This window comes from Calliphora vicina, chromosome 2 (genome assembly GCF_958450345.1).
Source record: "Calliphora vicina chromosome 2, idCalVici1.1, whole genome shotgun sequence".
Taxonomy (NCBI): Eukaryota; Metazoa; Arthropoda; class Insecta; order Diptera; family Calliphoridae; genus Calliphora; species Calliphora vicina.
Window position 1 is genome coordinate 55,226,702 of NC_088781.1, and position 18,253 is coordinate 55,244,954.

General features: G+C 31.3%; 1 protein-coding gene across 1 annotated transcript in view; it reads left to right on the top strand.

The window, feature by feature from the left end:
* The first annotated feature begins 9,048 nt into the window (after positions 1-9,048).
* The window catches only part of LOC135951797 (ATP-binding cassette sub-family G member 1), an 80,458-nt gene continuing 71,253 nt past the window's right edge, over positions 9,049-18,253 (top strand). The window contains exon 1 of the mRNA XM_065501521.1: positions 9,049-9,500. The gene's annotated coding sequence lies outside the window, so the exon portion shown is untranslated. The remainder of the gene's footprint in view (positions 9,501-18,253) is intronic.

The window sequence follows — 18,253 nt, forward strand, 5'->3', positions numbered from 1 at the left end:
CGAATCTACGCCAAATATCCATGGAGCTAGGGTAATCTATAATATAATTATTTATCACAAAGGTACCAATTTATGGACCCAAGTGAGCTGGTTAATACTTACTAGCTGCCTTCATAACCTAGGGTAATTCTCTGTATTTGGTGCGAGCTAGAGGGTCATATTTATTATGAGCTCCTAAAATCTGTCCAGACCACCTGAGCCGAACGCAACTGATTCGTTTGAAGCGAGCATTGACCAAGCAACGGCCAGACATGAAACCATAATATTCCATTATGACAAAGCTCGGCCACCTATTGCAATACCTGTTAAAATGTGTTTAGAATGAAGTGTGCTTGGGAAGTTTTGCCTAACCCGACCTATAGTCCAGACCCTGTCCCGTCCGATAACTATTTGTTTCGATCGATGCAGAATGCTCTCTCTGTGGTACGCTTCACTTTATACAAATCTTTGAAAATAAAAGCTAAAAATTTAAAGAAATAATCCTGCATTTTTAAGTCATATATCCAATAATATGGTAATTGTTCGCTTTTGGCACGAAATATTTTGAAAGGAGTTAAGGGAATTTGGGCGTTTTAGGGTAAACAAATCTAACCCTCGAAATTACCACCTGTCTATACTTGACAAATAATTGTCATAACAATTAATGACGTTTGTTGTCAAGACAAAGTTGTCTAAGCAAAAGCTCTAACAATTTTGTCATAACGAAGCAATAATACTAATAAATGGGGACTATACCTGATAATTTTTTATCTTGACAACCATTTTGACGTTCATCATGATAAAAATTTATCTGGTATAGACCAGGGGCACAGTGGTTTAGAAACTTTTTTTTGGAAATAATTCGGTATCTTGGGAACTATTATTGTTACGAAATTTCACATGGTTTGAGCTGAGGTGTTTTCGAGTTGATTTACGTTTGTTCAGCTTTCTAGCGCTAATGGGGGCCAGTACGTAGCCCCTCAAAGTTGTTTACATCGGGTCTCAATTTTTTTTTAAAAAATCGCCAAAAATCCATTTATGATCCGAATGAGCTGAAATTTTGAATATAAATAGTCCTTGAGAAGATCTACAAAAATACTTACAAGTGTAGGTTATCTCTATTAGTTGAAGAGATATTCAGGTTTATTGATTTATTTTTTTAATTTTGCTCGATCTTTTATGGTTTTTAAAAAATGCTGGCCTACGGAGGATCAACATTTATTTTTAAAATATAAGCTATATTGACTATAAAATTTTAAATAAAATAAAAGAAACTTGCTAACAGTTATCTTTTCACTATAAAAAGTTATACGCATCCAAAGTTTGAACTTGTAAAAAGGGCTTTATTTTTTACGTTTTTTCTCAAAAAAGCCCATATATATTTTCTTTTGTAGAAAAAAAATTTCTTCGGGACTATATAGAATTTTTATATGATTCGGAAAGATAACTTAATGCAAAAGCGTGTAAAGAAAAAATTGGCTCACTTAAGCGGACATGTCACCCCCCAGTCCTATCCAAACTTGGCCAATTTTAAAAAAAAAATTCAGTTTGAGTAAAAAATTCTAAAAAGGCAAAGCACCGATCCACGAAATAACTCCATATTTGTATAACCCCATATGTTTCTTAAATACCTACTAAGTGATTTTACTATAACACGGTAAATAACGTCACAGTAGGCACTTCTCTAAAAAAAACTCAGTTATTGGAACACATTTTCCCGTTTTAGGAATTTCAATATTTGAAAATAAAAAATTTCAAAAATTCGAATGCCATTGATTTAAGGGCATTTTAGTCTATATTGGTTCCAAATTTTGTTATGTTATCTTTAATTGTTAAAATTTTACATTAATTCAAATTTTATATTTTTATTCGTGGAAAATCACCATTTGATTTTTTTTTAGTTTTTAAGGTAAATGAAGTCTCAAAATTTTATAAAATTATTTAATTTTACTAAAATATCAATCCACAAGTCATAATGTTTTCAACAATATCAAATACTTATACAAAAAGCCTTTATTTACTCCTCAGAAGTTCCACGTATCGATTTTTTTAAAAAAAATTTGAGACCCGAGGTGACCATCTTTGAGGGGCTACGTACTTGCCCCCCTAGGAAGCTGAACAAACGTAAATCAACTCGAAAACACCTCAGCTAAAACTATGTGAAATTTGGTAACAATATCTCCAATAGTTCCCAAGATACCTAATTATTTCCAAAAAAAAAAGTTTTTAAACCATTGTGAGGGGTTTAACAATTGTTAAGAAAACATTTTTGAAAAAGTTAACCCACAAGACGAACAGAACTTTGGTTCCATTTTTACGTAAGAATAAAAACGCTAATTGTCTGTATTTTATCATAAACTACCTGATTCGCCTTTTTAATAGAAAAAATATTTCAAATTTATAATTTTTTGAACAGTGTGAGAAATGGTTTTGTGGAGGATCCGAAATAAATGTTTTCCTAAATCGCATGGTGCTAGAACCAATATTTAGTTATACCCCTAATATATGTACACAGAGATCACTGATTCATAGTAGCAACCGAATTTGTTGCCAAACTTTTCTAAAATTTTGTAGCCACAATCGAAAAATTTGGTCACTACGGCAGAATCATTCGATTGGCAACAAATTCGGTTGCTACTTCGAATCTGTTTTCTCTGCGTATATAACCTACTAATTTTGCTCATCACAATAGTTTTTTTTTACATGCCCTTTCTTAGAAACAAACTTATTACAAGCTGTTAAACTGCACGTATTTAATGCGTCAATTAAAAAGTTAAATCTATTTAATATGTATAAATGAAATATACAGTTAATTAGTGGATGTTGTAGACTATTAATATAATCCACTTTACCACCTTGTTAAAAATACATATTGTGGCATGTTTTCCTGTCTAGAATAGATTTAACAAATTAGACTTGCCTCTTCATTGAAAATGGGGTAAGCTTTTTTTTTATCTTATATTCTAAATTTACATTTCCCAGAAAAGATGAGTGTTATACTCGTAATTAACTGTATTAATATTCATTATTTCGAGGAACTGGCTTTGACTATAACCGCGTGTTTTTTCATCAATTCAGTATAGGGGTACAAAAGTGTGTATTGTTCATGTGAGAACTCTATGAATTTCAGTACAAAGTACATCCCCATCCTCTATACATTTAATCACTACAATAGTGCTTCTCAATGTTTTTTATGACATGTTCCACTTTTCCTTTCCAAATATTTAGTGCTCATCCAATTGCGATCGTGGAAAGGAAAACTGTACACATCAACTCAAAGACCCTCAAATAAATAAATATTTCAGAAAGACAAAATCGATAAAGAAAAGGAAAGCAAGGGATAATAATTTAACATTTTAATAGGAAATAAGAATATGTAGGAAACAAGCAATCTACTAATTCAATCTTCATTAAGTTACCTAATCTCTCAGTCTACAAAGAGTAATGTCCATCCTATAATCGTCTAATCAACAATCGAAGCTGTGGAACATACAACATTGAAAAAAAGCTTTGAGTTGATCATTGTAGAAATAGAACTTTCATGAAGCTACTGGAGGGAAGATGGCATTGTGCATAAACAGTGGCAGTGGTGACTGTCGTTGTTTAGTTTATGATAGCGCTTTTAGAAGTCACATCAACTGTATTGCCAGTGTATACTTGTACATTATAAAGAGTGTTTTTAAAGTGTGTACATTCGAAGACTATTGAAATTGTTGGGTAAATTTTAATAAATAAACAAGTAAGAGAGCTATATTCGGCTACCCTTCACCAAATTATACTTCAAAATACAAATTTTAAATACTTTTAGGTAAACAAAATTTATTTTTTTTCCAATGTAGTTTTTTTCATTTTTTGGAAAAAAAATTTCAAATTGTTATTTAAAATTTCAAATTTTTTTTTAATTCAAAATTTTTTTTTTTAATTTTAAATTTTTTTTGTTTTTCAATTTTTTTTTTGTGAAAAAAAATTCGCATTAAAAAATATTTTTTCCAATTTTGACCCATTGTAGGTCCATCTTACTATGGTATTATATACGTCGTTGCAAAGGTCTTTGAAATATCTATCATTAGATATCCATGACTTAGTAATCTAGATATAGGTCAAGAATATGTCAAAAATCGAGGTTGTCCTGGTTTTTTTTCTCATATCTCAGCCATATGTGGACCGATTTTGCTGATTTTAAGTAGGAAACTTCTCGAAAGCATGTTTGACAGAATTATTGAAGATTTGGATCCGGAAGATACCTGGGGTCTTCAGAAAATTGATTTCAACAGACAGACGGACATGGCTTAATCGACTCCGCTATATATAAGGATCCAGAATATATATACTTTATAGGGTCGGAAAATTATATTGTGGAAATTACAAACGGAATGGCAACCTTATATATACCCTTCTCAGGTAGGTGAAGGGTATAATAAAGAGTTGTTACAATTTTAAACTACTAAACTGCTTTTATTTGCAATAAAAAGTATCTGGTTTATTTAAAGGAATTAAACCACCGTTTTTAAAAAGTAAAAACGTAACAATTGGTGTCAGAAGTGGGAATGCAAAATAATAAGCATGAAGTTTGAAGAACTTAAAGTGGAACAACTCAAGAGAGAATTGTGTAAGTTGGAGTTGCCGACAGCAGGTAATAAAGCAGAATTGCAAAAGAGCCTGATTGATGAATTCAAGTGGGGTAATATTGACCTACAAATTTGAGTATAAAAAAGAAATGGAAGTCCGCAGCATGGAGTTAAGCACAATGGAAAAATTGGAAGGAATGTAAACGAAACTTCAAGAAACTTCTAGAGTAAACAACGAGAAGCTGTCAGCTGAAATTCAAGAAAATTCTATAGAAGTTCAAGAAATTTCTCTAGCCACAAACGAGAAATTTCGGAAGTTATAAACAGCAAGGTTTATAATATTGAAACACAAGTCAGCAACTTTGACAAAAAGCTTTCCGACCTAGAGAATGGCATAGAAATGCAAGCTGTCCGATTTAGAGAATGAGATAGCCAAAGGTGTTGATAATAAATTACTCGATCAGGAAATAAAAATTAATAATCTTCAATGCGAAGATGGACCGGTACGAATTATTCCAGAAGCATCTAGTAGAATAAAGGCTCCTAGTTTTGATGGCAGTTACTATTAGAATCATGTGGAACAACGAAGAAAAAGCTATAGAGTTAATATTGGCCTGAAAAGGAAATGCGGCAGTAGTTGTTGATAGCGTGCCAGCGAGCAACAGAAATTGTTATGATGACATAATGGAGGCGCTACAACGTAAGTACGGTGGCGAACATAAAAAGGAATGGAATTGCGTGGTAGAGTGCAGAAGGCCAATGAGACACTACTATATTGGAAATCGAGCGTTTGCAACAGCTTACTTATCCAGGGGAAAACAACCCGTTTTTGGACCATATCAAGATAGAGGCATTTGTTAATGGCATTCGCGATCCGGAAATAAAACATTTGCTGAAACCGTTTCATTCGCAGCGGCACAAGAAACGGCGAAAATAATTTCAAAGCCGCAAATATGTAAGGTGCCGAATATCGAGATTATAGCTGAAAATGAGTGCAATATGGTCAATGAAATAAAAGATGCAGTTTCAGAGGCTTTAAATGAGTAAAAATGTAAAGCCAAGGTCATATTCAGAGAAACTGCAAAGCACCGAGAAAACGAACCAGGTCTGCAGCAGGCGAATCATCAATCATCACAAGAGTTACCTTTAAGCTAAAACGAGCTAGTAATACGGGGCAAGAACTAGTTCCCACATCTGAGGGCCCTACAATCTCGATATCAGTAATGCAGCAGAAAAATAGCCATCTTACGGCTAGACACAGGAGCGCCACAGTCTATCATCAGACCTGACTTATGCATTAAACACAGGCTACCGACTTCAATCTGTCAAAAATAAAATACACACGTTTATATGAAGACGATTCTTTTGACGGCAGCACAACTTCACGGCGACACGACTTGCGGGGTAAGTCTACACACCGCTACTGAAGAGTCTGCCACTGTCCATGGTAAAGCAAATGAATAAGTAACCATTGCCAACATTAGAGTCAATCATGTATTTATTGTTGCCCATATTGTGGACGAAATAATCATGATTAGTCACGGCATTACTTTGGATATAGGACAAAAAGTTATGATTTGGCGATATGTCGAAATACCCCTGGTCGTCGGATATGAAAGCAAAGCTCAAGTAAGAAAGTTATTTGCTGTTAAACAGCAAAAGTTGCCACCGCTGTCAGAGGTTTTGGTGTGGGTCCGTGTGAACGGAGATTGTGTGGACAACAGTTTGTGGGTGATTTAACTAGTAGAAATAAAAAGTGACCTTATAATAGCATAAGTCCTCGTCAAACCCTGCAACGACAGAATAGTTCCCGTAAGAGTGCTTAACTTGCCCAGCTATGCAAAAGTCGTCAGGCCAAATTCCGTATTAGGTGAATATGCTTCAGCAGAGGCAATCATTTATTGACTGTAAAAGCCTTCTGAGGAAACATGCATCCGTCTTTGCATTAAAAATGCCAAAATCAAAATTTCTATTGGCATACAGATCAGCTGTTCACGACTTAACCTCTCAAACACCTGCAAAAATTGTCTTTGAGACAGAACTCAAGTTGCCGGGTGATTAAGAATTCGGTATTAAGCCAACAACATCAACTAATGAAAACATTTCTCAAGAGCAAGATGACCTTAACGAACTTCATGAGTTTTAAATAGGGTTTTTATCCCGGGAATTCCCGGGACAAATTTCCCGGGAATTTTGCCACTTTTTCACAACCCGATTCCCGGGATTTTTAGTCGGGAATACCGGGAATTAAAAACTGAAGAAACTGCTCCCGCAATAAATATGTGTTGGTAGCAATGAAAGCTTTATAATGAGTGTGTTTTGCAGACATTTTATTAGTTATCAAAATTCATAATCGTCTTGATTTTGTCAAAAAAGTTCACCCACAAAACGCGGTAAAGTTTGGAGATAATTTGTTTTATCCAAAAAACGGAAATAGTACATATATACTTAACAAAGGATAGAAAGAATTATTTTCGAGAACAAAATAAATTGTGTCTCTTAACGATTCTGTAAAATGTATTGAATTCATTCCTTAGTGAATTTATTCATTTGAGAATTCATTATTTATAAAATTAATTTCTTCAAATCCATAACAAAATAGCTTTAAAAATATATTGAATGATTAAATTGTTCTTCAATTTAAATGGATTACAAAGACGCTTACATATATTTCGGAATAGCCTGGTATCCGGGAATGTAAAAAAAAATTTCCCGATTCCCGGGAATCAAAAAAGGTCGGGAAATTAAAAACCCTAGTTTTAAATGACCTGTGACAAAATAAAGGCCAGATATGATCGTGCAGTAAATTCTGAAGGGTTTAATGAAGGTCAGCTAGTACTACTATCTAGCCCGCAATGCAAGAACGGGTTTTTCTACAAGCACACTGGGAAGGACCGTATGTGGTTAAGAAATTAAACGACGTGGTCTATAGAATACAGAAATACAAGAACTCGAGGTACAAAATGAAGGTTGTACATTTAGAACGACTAGCTGCCTATGGGAGAAGTGAATCTGTCCCTATTCGGTTCGAACAGGCTTAAGCGGGGACAGTGTTTCGAAATTTATAAGGCTTGGTTTCAAGTTGCATCATGTTTCTCAACATTTCTATTACTGGAGACTTTCAAGAATCATCGACAGATGGTGCTGAAAACTTCTGGATGGTAATGCAGTCTATATAAGGTGGTCATGAAAACATCAACCAATCAGTCTAATTGGAAGCATCGTTAAGTAAAGATAAGTTAACTGCCTGCTGTATAAGTTGTAAATTATAAATGTGTAAATTATAAAAAAAACAAATAGTGACTGTTGTTTCCTGTTTAACCGAAAAAGTGTGTTTTTGAAAAAGCCGGTTTGGATTATTGTCTTCTAAAAAAAACTGGTTAAACGGTTTCGGTTTTTGTCTTCAAAAATACCGGTTAACCGGTTTATATTAAATTTTTATTTAATATGAAAAAGGTATCCTTAAATTTCTTTTTATTGTGGACGCATTTTTGAATTCTTAAGGCTCTATCTTTAAGCAATTATTTTATAGCTTTTAAGAAATATTGTCAAATGCTATAATTTTCTATAAAATATCAGAGTTTTTTATGAATATGTTTGAATGAGCTTTAGAAAATATTTTTCATTGAAACCGGGTTACCGTCTTACAAAAACCGGTTTGACAAAAAACCGAAAACTTAAAAAAACCGAAACCGGTGGAGTTTACAAAAATGAAAAAACCGGTTGACCGGTTTTCGGTTCGGTTTTGAATACTCTACTGTTGTTGTTACAATTTTAAAATATTAAACTGGTTTTATTTGCAATCAAAAGTATCCGGTTTATTTAAAGGAAATAAACAACCGTTTTTAAAAGGTAAAAACTTAACAATATAACACAAGTTCCCTCCAGCAATACCCCTGAGTGCATATGCACATATTTTTGCAATACTGTTGCAATTAAATATTTTTTAAACAATCTAAAAAATTAAATTTTTTTTAGTAAATCGATTGTTCGATTTTTTCCGAAAAAAAATTTTTTTTTCAGCAAAAAATTGATTATCCGAACAATCAACTAATAGAGCCTTATAATTATGCTATCATCCCTCCCTGTTAGTGATTAACATTAGTATCGATTACCCTCACTCACAATCGATAAATTCTACTGATTATTTTATCATCTCTAATCAAATGTACTGTTAAATGTTCCGTAATCAATTTGCTAATTATTAACGAAATTAAACGTACGTTAAACTTAAACTAAAAAAAGAATATTATTGTAAATAAATTAATATACTAATATATAATATTTCATAATTAGTTATTGCTGTTGTTGCGTTTATTTAGATTAAAATGATTCTAAATTAAAAAACTGTTTTTGCCGCTTGGATTTTTTTTTTATACAATAAAAAATAAATACATATGTATGTATAAAAACAAAATAAGCAACAACAATTATAAACCAGCAACCAGTGGCTTCAAAATATTTGTTCAAAACAATATTTTAAAACAGTCTTTGCAAAAGCTTCGAGTTAAACGGTCGTGAGTGAGTGACTTCGTAAATTGAAAAGCGGTAAACTGAAATAATTTCTGATAAATAATAAAAAATTAATATAAATTCAAATTGTGGGGAGAAAAAATAATTTGTTTTAAATAAATTCTAGCTTAATAGATAAAGAAATAATAAGAAAATAAATATATTAATTTATTGAGAAATTAAAGCAACTGTTTGAAAGTGTAATTAATTAATTAATACTTATAGCTGGGGAAAAAATTTTAAATTCATAGAAATTTATTGTTAAAACAAAGATTTCGAAAAAATATTATTAAAAAATAAAAGAAAATACATACATAAGTGTTTTGAAGTGAAGGTAAAATTAAAAGAATTTAATAAAGTGTTGAAATTTAAATTACAAGTATAATATATTTGTGTAACATTATTCGAAACGCTTGAAGCTAAATAAAGTTTCAATATACGGTGAGTTTAGTTTTTTTATTAAATTATTATTAAACTAAGAATCAAGTAAACTAAGTTAGTTTTTAATTAAGGCTGTAAAAATTTATCGTTTCTCATATTTTGTTAAGAGTATTAAGATTTATCAACAAATTCAAATTCAAAATCATGAAATTTCCTTAAATAATTATGTACCATTCAGGGCTCATGTAAAATATCGTTTGTAATTTCGATAGCTACATTGTAATTAAGTGAAATTGACATCCCAAAACGGCGATTCACGTAAACATAATCGCACATAAAGGGTTAATATTGAGTCGTAACATCCAGTGAAATACTCCGTTTTAAAAGATCAGGTCAATATCAGGATATATTGCAATTTTAAGTTTGTATTGTCTATTGCTATTTTTTAAATTATATTTTATGTTTTCCATCCGTACAAAATTAGGCAAAAACCTTTATGAAAAACGATAACCAGATATTGAGAAAATTGGCGTGAGCTTGTCAAAATTTTTGTTTATGTTGGCTGGCGCCAAGGCGAGTTTATACAAGGTGGTGTCAGTTCTACAAAAACAACGATTGGTCTTAACAAATGTCAAAAAACCAAAAACAAATAATTATTTAAACTTAATATAGTGTAGATAATTGTCACTATTCAATTATCTACACTATATTAAGGGCTTTACTTATTTATGTAAACAATAAATATTTTGTTAATAAGCTTAGAATATGTAGATATTTAAATATAAAAATAAGCTTTGACAGTTGTTAGAACCAAAAAGCAAAAAAAAATTGTATAAATTCGCCTTGGCTGGCGCTGTCAAAGTCTGCCTTTTGTTATTGTTTCTTTTGGGTTTGTTGTGGTATTCGCAACAACAAACTTTAGTGAATTTGACAGCTTGAACCTCTAAACAAGTGATCAGCTGTGCTTTCGACACCACTTTATTGTGAATTCGCCTTGAAATGTACGTTTGGCTTGGTATTGTAATCAGCTGTTTTTGACAAGCTCATTATAGTTTTACACAAACAAAATGCCTATTTTTATACCATTCACCTTCGAGAGAAGGGTTGCTATTTAAAATCGAGAAAATCGGTCCACAAATGGCTGATATATAAGGAAAAAACCAGGACAACATCGTTTTTTGACCTACTATATCTGGATTACTAAGTCATTAATATAGACAATATAGATATCTAATAATAGATATTTCACAGACCTTTGCAACGACGTATATAAGACCAAAGTAAGTTGGATCTACAATAAGTCAAAATCGGAAAAAATATTTTTAACTCGAAGTTTTTTTTTCGCTAAATATTAAAAAAAAATATTGAAAAAAGCTATAATATTTGTTTAAAATTTAAAACAAACAATTGGAAAATTTTTTTTTCCAAAAAATTAAAAAAAACAACTTCGCAAAAAATTTTTTTTTTGTTTACCTAAAAATATTAAAAATTTTTATTTATTGTTTTATTGTTCTTTTTGTTTTTATTTCAAAATTCTCCTTTAAAATATGTATAATCTAAAAATAGCAATAAACAATACAAACTTATAAAAGCAATATGTCCTGAGGCCGAATTACCGCATTCGATATTGAGTAAAACTGATTATAATTTTCTTATTCGAGATTAAGTAGTACATTTTATTATATGTAAGTATGTTTATTGTGTTATCGTAACCAACCCGCAGAGACCTGCGCCGAACGCCTAAAAGTCGGTTAAGCCGAGCCGCCGATTTGTGAAATATTAGAACATTATGTATAACCTAATAGCAGACCGTTTGAATCCCCCAAATATATAATTCCATTTTGTTCCTTTTCCATGCATATTAAAATTCTCCAACAAAATATTTACCCTCAACACTGTGCAAAAATTTATTTGTTAAAACCCAAAAAGTTAAAAAAATTATAAAATAATAAAATGTTATTAATTGCAATGCTGTATTTGTTTTCAATATTATAATTCACTTAAAGCAGATATATAATTTGAGGCTATTAAAAGAATATTCTTAATACAATACCAGTTTATTATGCCCTTTCACCTCAAAACCCAAAATCTCTTTGTTAAAAATCCTCGTAAATATCAAATGATATTTAATTAATTATACATAAATATAAAAATCCAGTGTAATTAATATAAATTAGTTTGATTTGTTTTGTATTAACTCGAAGAAAAAAACATATAAAAATATAAACTGGTTTTTTGTTTTTAAACAAATATTTAGAGTTTGTTATTTTACACAAACGCAATAAACAAATAACGTATGTACGTCAGTTTGTTTACTAGATCTAATTTGATCGACATTTTTCATAATAAAATTGACAACTACTACAACGTATTATAGTATTTTTCCAGTTTGACATTCATTCACTCGTAAAATCTGTGCAAATTATTGTAAATTTCCAACGACTTTGTGGGAGTACTTATAACGTTTGTTTAGCCTGATCGTGTAGAAGTCGGAAGAATTAGTTTTCCGGTTTTTGGAGTAGCTTATGCTGAAAAACAAGTTTGTGCGTTTTTGTAGTGATTTGAAAATGAAGTTTGAAGATGTCATTTCAGTTTGTTGTGGTGCTTTGCTGAATTGAAGGCCGCTATTTCAAAGAATTCACAAAATCATAAACATTTGAGGTCTGTAGTGGACTTTTGAAGAATCAATACATTTTTAACAAAATCATAAATTATAAAAGACAATTAAAATATATACATATGTACATAATAGATTATAATTTATAACCCCCTGTCTATACCTAATACATTTTTATCATGATAAACGTTAAAATGGTTATCAAGATAGAATTCAGGTATGGTCCCCATTTATTATTAGTATTCTTGCATCGTTATGACAAAATTGCTAGTTGTTTTGTTCAGACAACTTTGTCTTGTCAACAAGCGTCATTAATTGTTATAATAAATATTTGTCAAGTATAGACAGGGGTTTAGTAATATGTATAAATATTTAATGAAATATATATGATGTCCTGTGACTTTCTGAAAAGTCAAACATTTGATATCAATATAATGGAAAATAAAAAAGCCCCAAAGCCTAAAATTAAATTGCCTCAAAGTGCACTGCTTAGTACCACTGCTGTGGTTGATACAATGGAAACTTTTCCAAATATTTAATTAATAGATCCCAATCCAGACAAATTAAAAAGTAATTTGTATTTTTTTAGTATTTCTTTGATATATACTTATGTACATTTACATAACAAATAAGAACATAATTAATTATATGCTGAAAGTAGAAAACAAACTGAAAATTATTCATTGTTATGGTATTGACTAGGGTTTCTAATTTCTTGTACTTTTTCCAATATTATTCATTCATTATATTTTCTAAATGTGAATATCCTTATAAGCTGTAATGTTTCAAATTAAATCGTATAGATATATTGTAGTGCCACCAAAGCCTTATAACTTAATTGTCTATAACAAAAGTCCTTAAGTTCATAGATATTTTTTTTGCCAATTTGTTTTTCTAAAAACCTAACGTAGTTGTTGAGATTTGAAATTAAATAAAATTCATAAAATATCAACCACTCACTTTTAGAAAAAATTAAATATTAATTTCAAAATGGGTCAAATTTGAATGTGTGTGAAGTTAAATTCGAATTTAACTAGCACAGACAAAAACCACATTTTTTAACATTGATCATTTTACAGTCAACATAGCACTGTTAAGCACTTAACATTCATCATAAATAAATTGTAGTACATGAAATATATCTGAAATATGTATCTGAAATAATTTCAGAACTATAAATAATAAAAAATAAATTTCTGACGTGAAATAAAAGTAAGATAGTAAGAATTAATATTGGAATTTAAATAAAATTGAGTTTTTTGAAAACAAAAGTTGGAGAGGATTAGTGACCATTTTGGGAACTGGGTGAAAGGTTCGCATACTACACTATATAGAAATGTTGGTGCAATGAGCACTTGTTGGAACTGTTATAGTGGGATACCTGAAATAATCTTGGGATTTGAGAAATTTCGACATGAATAATTTTATTTTTTTTTTGAAAAATTTTCTGTAGAGGAGTTTTGTCCATTTTGGGAATTGTGTGGAAGGTTCGCATATTACACTATATAGATATGGTGGTCCAAGAGGTACTTGTTGGAACTGTGGTAGTGGGATATCTGAAATAATCTTGGGATTTGAGAAATTTTGACTTGAAAAATGTAATATTGCTGGAGAGGATTAGTGTCCATTTTGGGAATTGTGTGGAAGGTTCGCATATTACACTATATAGATATGGTGGTCCAAGAGGTACTTGTTGGAACTTTAATAGTGGGATATCTGAAATAATCTTGGGATTTGAGAAATTTCGACTTGAAAATGTTATTTTTTGAAAAATTTTCTGGAGAGGATTTTTGTCCATTTTGGGAATTGTGTGGAAGGTTCGCATATTACACTATATAGATATGGTGGTCCAAGAGGTACCTGTTGGAACTGTATTAGTGGGACATCTGAAATAATCTTGGGATTTGAGAAATTTCGACTTGAAAAATAAAATTTTTTTAAAAATTTTATAGAGAGGATTTTTGTCCATTTTGGGAATTGTGTGGAAGGTTCGCATATTACACTATATAGATATGGTGGTCCAAGAGGTACTTGTTGGAACTGTATTAATGGGATATCTGAAATAATCTTGGGATTTGAGAAATTTCGACTTGAAATTTTTTTTTTTTTTTTAAACATTTTCTGGAGAGGACTTTTGTCCATTTTGGGAATTGTGTGGAAGGTTCGCATATTACACTATATTATTCACAATTCCCAAAATGGACAAAAGTCATCTCCAGAAAATGTTTCAAAAAAAAAAAAAAAAATTTCAAGTCGAAATTTCTCAAATCCCAAGATTATTTCAGATATCCCACTAAAACAGTTCCAACAAGTACCTCTTGGTCCACCATATCTATATAGTGTAATATGCGAACCTTCCACACAATTCCCAAAATGGACACTAATCTTCTCCAGAAAATTTTTCAAAAAAAAAATTAAATTATTCAAGTCGAAATTTCTCAAATCCCAAGATTATTTCAGATATCCCACTACCACAGTTCCAATAAGTACCTCTTGGTCCACCATATCTATATAGTGTAATATGCGAACTTTCCACACAATTCCCAAAATGGACACTAATCCTCTCCAGCAATATTACATTTTTCAAGTCAAAATTTCTCAAATCCCAAGATTATTTCAGATATCCCATTAATACAGTTCCAACAAGTACCTCTTGGACCACCATATCTATATAGTGTAATATGCGAACCTTCCCCACAATTCCCAAAATGGACAAAACTCCTCTACAGAAAATTTTTCAAAAAAAAAAATAAAATTATTCATGTCGAAATTTCTCAAATCCCAAGATTATTTCAGATATCCCACTACCACAGTTCCAACAAGTACCTCTTGGACCACCATATCTATATAGTGTAATATGCGAACCTTCCACACAATTCCCAAAATGGACACTAATCCTCTCCAGCAATATTACATTTTTCAAGTCAAAATTTCTCAAATCCCAAGATTATTTCAGATATCCCACTACCACAGTTCCAACAAGTACCTCTTGCTCCACCATATCTATATAGTGTAATATGCGAACCTTCCACACAATTCCCAAAATGGACAAAAGTCCTCTCCAGAAAATTTTTAAAAAAATTAAATTTTTAAAGTCGAAATTTCTCAAATCCCAAGATTATTTCATATATCCCACTACCACAGTTCCAACAAGTACATCTTGGACCACCATATCTATATAGTGTAATATGCGAACCTATTCCCAAAATGGACAAAAATCCTCTCCAGAAAATTTTTCAAAAAAAAAATAAAATTATTCAAGTCGAAATTTCTCAAATCCCAAGATTATATCAGATATCCCACTACCACAGTTCCAACAAGTACCTCTTGGTCCACCATATCTATATAGTGTAATATGCGAACCTTCCACACAATTCCCAAAATGGACAAAAATCCTCTCCAGAAAATTTTTCAAAAAAATACTATTTTTCAAATCAAATTTTCTCAAATCCCAAGATTATTTCAGATATCCCACTACCACAGTTCCAACAAGTGCTCCTTGCACCAACACTTCCATATAGTATAGTATGCGAACCATTCACCCAGTTTCCAAAATGGTCACAAATCATCTCGAGCTTTTTTTTTAAAAAACTTAAGTTTTCTCAAATCCCAAGATTATTTCAGGTATCCCACTATAACAGTTCCAACAAGTGCTCATTGCACCAACATTTCTATATAGTGTAGTATGCGAACCTTTCACCCAGTTCCCAAAATGGTCACTAATCCTCTCCAGCTTTTGTTTTCAAAAAACTCAATTTTATTTAAATTCCAATATTAATTCTTACTATCTTACTTTTATTTCACGTCAGAAATTTATTTTTTTATTATTTTTTTTATTTTTTATAGTTCTGAAATTATTTCAGATACATATTTCAGATATATTTCATGTACTACAATTTATTTATGATGACTGTTAAGTGCTTAACAGTGCTATGTTGACTGTAAAATGATCAATGTTAAAAATGTGGTTTTTGTCTGTGCTAGTTAAATTCGAATTTAACTTCACACACATCAAATTTGAACCGAAAACATTGTGAAGGATAAAAGAAGTAATCACTATCATTTTAATAAATAAAACTTTTTTTCTTCTTATTTCTAGGCGTTTTAATATTTTTCCAAAAAACCGGTTAAACGGTTATTATAAAAAAAACCAAACCGAAACCGGTTTATATTAAATTACCAGTTTTCGAAGAAACCGAAAACCGGTTTCTAAAAATGTCGAAGAATCGATCACCCTAGTAGGAACACTAGCATTGACAAAATAATGGAAACTTGGGTTTCATTTGTCCAAACCCCTTTTAGTTCTTAGCATTTTGTTGGATATATTGAACCAATTAAATATTAATTCGTTTCCTGGAAAAACTTCCCTCGTGGTATAATTTTGTGTCCGTATTTTGCTATCCATAATTTTCAATAGGTTTTCTATGAGATTGAGATCTGGAGATGTGATAGGCCACTTCAAACCACGTACCACTGGTTAAAACCTTAGAAGTGTCATGCTGGAATATTCAAACTAGGGACATATTTTCCTCAGAGTACATGACATCTATTAAAATAGATCTGTATCCAATAATCGTATATTTTTTATATTAATTGGACCCATACCTTGCTTTGGAAAACAGCCCCACTCCATAATATTACTTGACTGTTTTATTTGTGCACTTGGGGTCGTCTTTCAAGTATTCTCCCATCACTGCCTCTGAAATTATATCTGGATTCATTCGAAATGAGAACAGTATTCCACTTCTGTCTCGATCAGTTTAAATATAAGAGGTTTTTTCGCTTAATTTGCCCTGAGGCTTACAGTTCTAGAACTAATATTTTATTTTAGATTATTAATAACCTTCCGGGGTTTAATTTTTGGTAAATTCTTAAACTCTATTGCTATAAATTATCTTTTTTGGGAGTCTTCCATCCAAATGTTGAGTTTTTACAGTAACTTTCTAACGAATATTTTTCTTATAATTTTTAAAACTACTGCATTAAATCGTTTATTATTTTGGTTGTTAAATATTAGCAGGGTCTTCCCATAAGAACTTCCGAACTTTGACAGTTGATAGCGACCATATTGTTAAAGCTACATCTGCCGAATTCGCTGTATTTTATTCAGTTTGTTTTGTAAAATCATCATAGACGGATATAGCGATCAAAAACTCTTGCAAATGATGAAATTGTTTTATCAAAATGGGTATTCGGGTAACGTTCCGCGCTCTTCGTCCATTTGAAATAATCAGTACCATTTTTGTATGAATGAGAACGTTAACAATCTAAATTTTTTTTAATTTGGCAGGATACCAATCCACATGAGATCCAAAAGCGATCAATACATCCCGAAAAAGTCACTGTTTGGTGTGGATTTTGGACTGGCGGCGTCATAGGTCCATATGTCAGGTCATCCGCGTCAACTATGTGCGATGTCTTCGTTGATTTCCAACTTCTTTTGGTCTAAGTTAAATTATGTGGACCCAAACAACATGTGGTTTCAACTGCTCCTACCACATTGAACATTCTGCACGATCAATTTAAGGGCATGGTTATCTCACGTGGAGGTGACTTTTTAGATTTTTTTGTGGGATTTTCTGAAGTTGCAGGTATATGCGAAAAATCCACAAACCACAGCGGCCCTCATTGCCAATATAATCCAGGCCATCGGCTAAATTCCGCCTGCCTTATACGCCAGAGTCATGGAAAATTTGACATTTGTAAGTAAAAATGTTCTACTCTGAAATTCATTTTAATTTTACAACGCAAAATTCTTTATTAAACAATGTTATTTACATTGTTAAAAGATGCTCACATCTCCGATTCGTAGTAATTACTCATTTCCAAAGCTATGAAGTGCCAAATCTCTAAGTTTTTCCACAATTCATGTTTATTATAACCTTCAAATATAGTAAGTCCGTTCGTAGGAGCATCTATAAGTTATCCAGAATATCCACTCCAATATATAGGATTGCTAATGAAAAATTGTAAAAATGACGATGAAGAGCATAACAAAATCGCATGTTTGATGACAGTGCTAAACTGCACTATGTAGGGCAACAATACGCAATATCACATTAGATTGCGAAATAAGATTTTAACCTATTTTATTATATTAATTTTTATAAATAAAACATCAATTGTTTTTAATTGAGCATTTGTATTCGCATATTTCAATGTCATGTAATTTTCTTTACATATTGCATTTTTACTT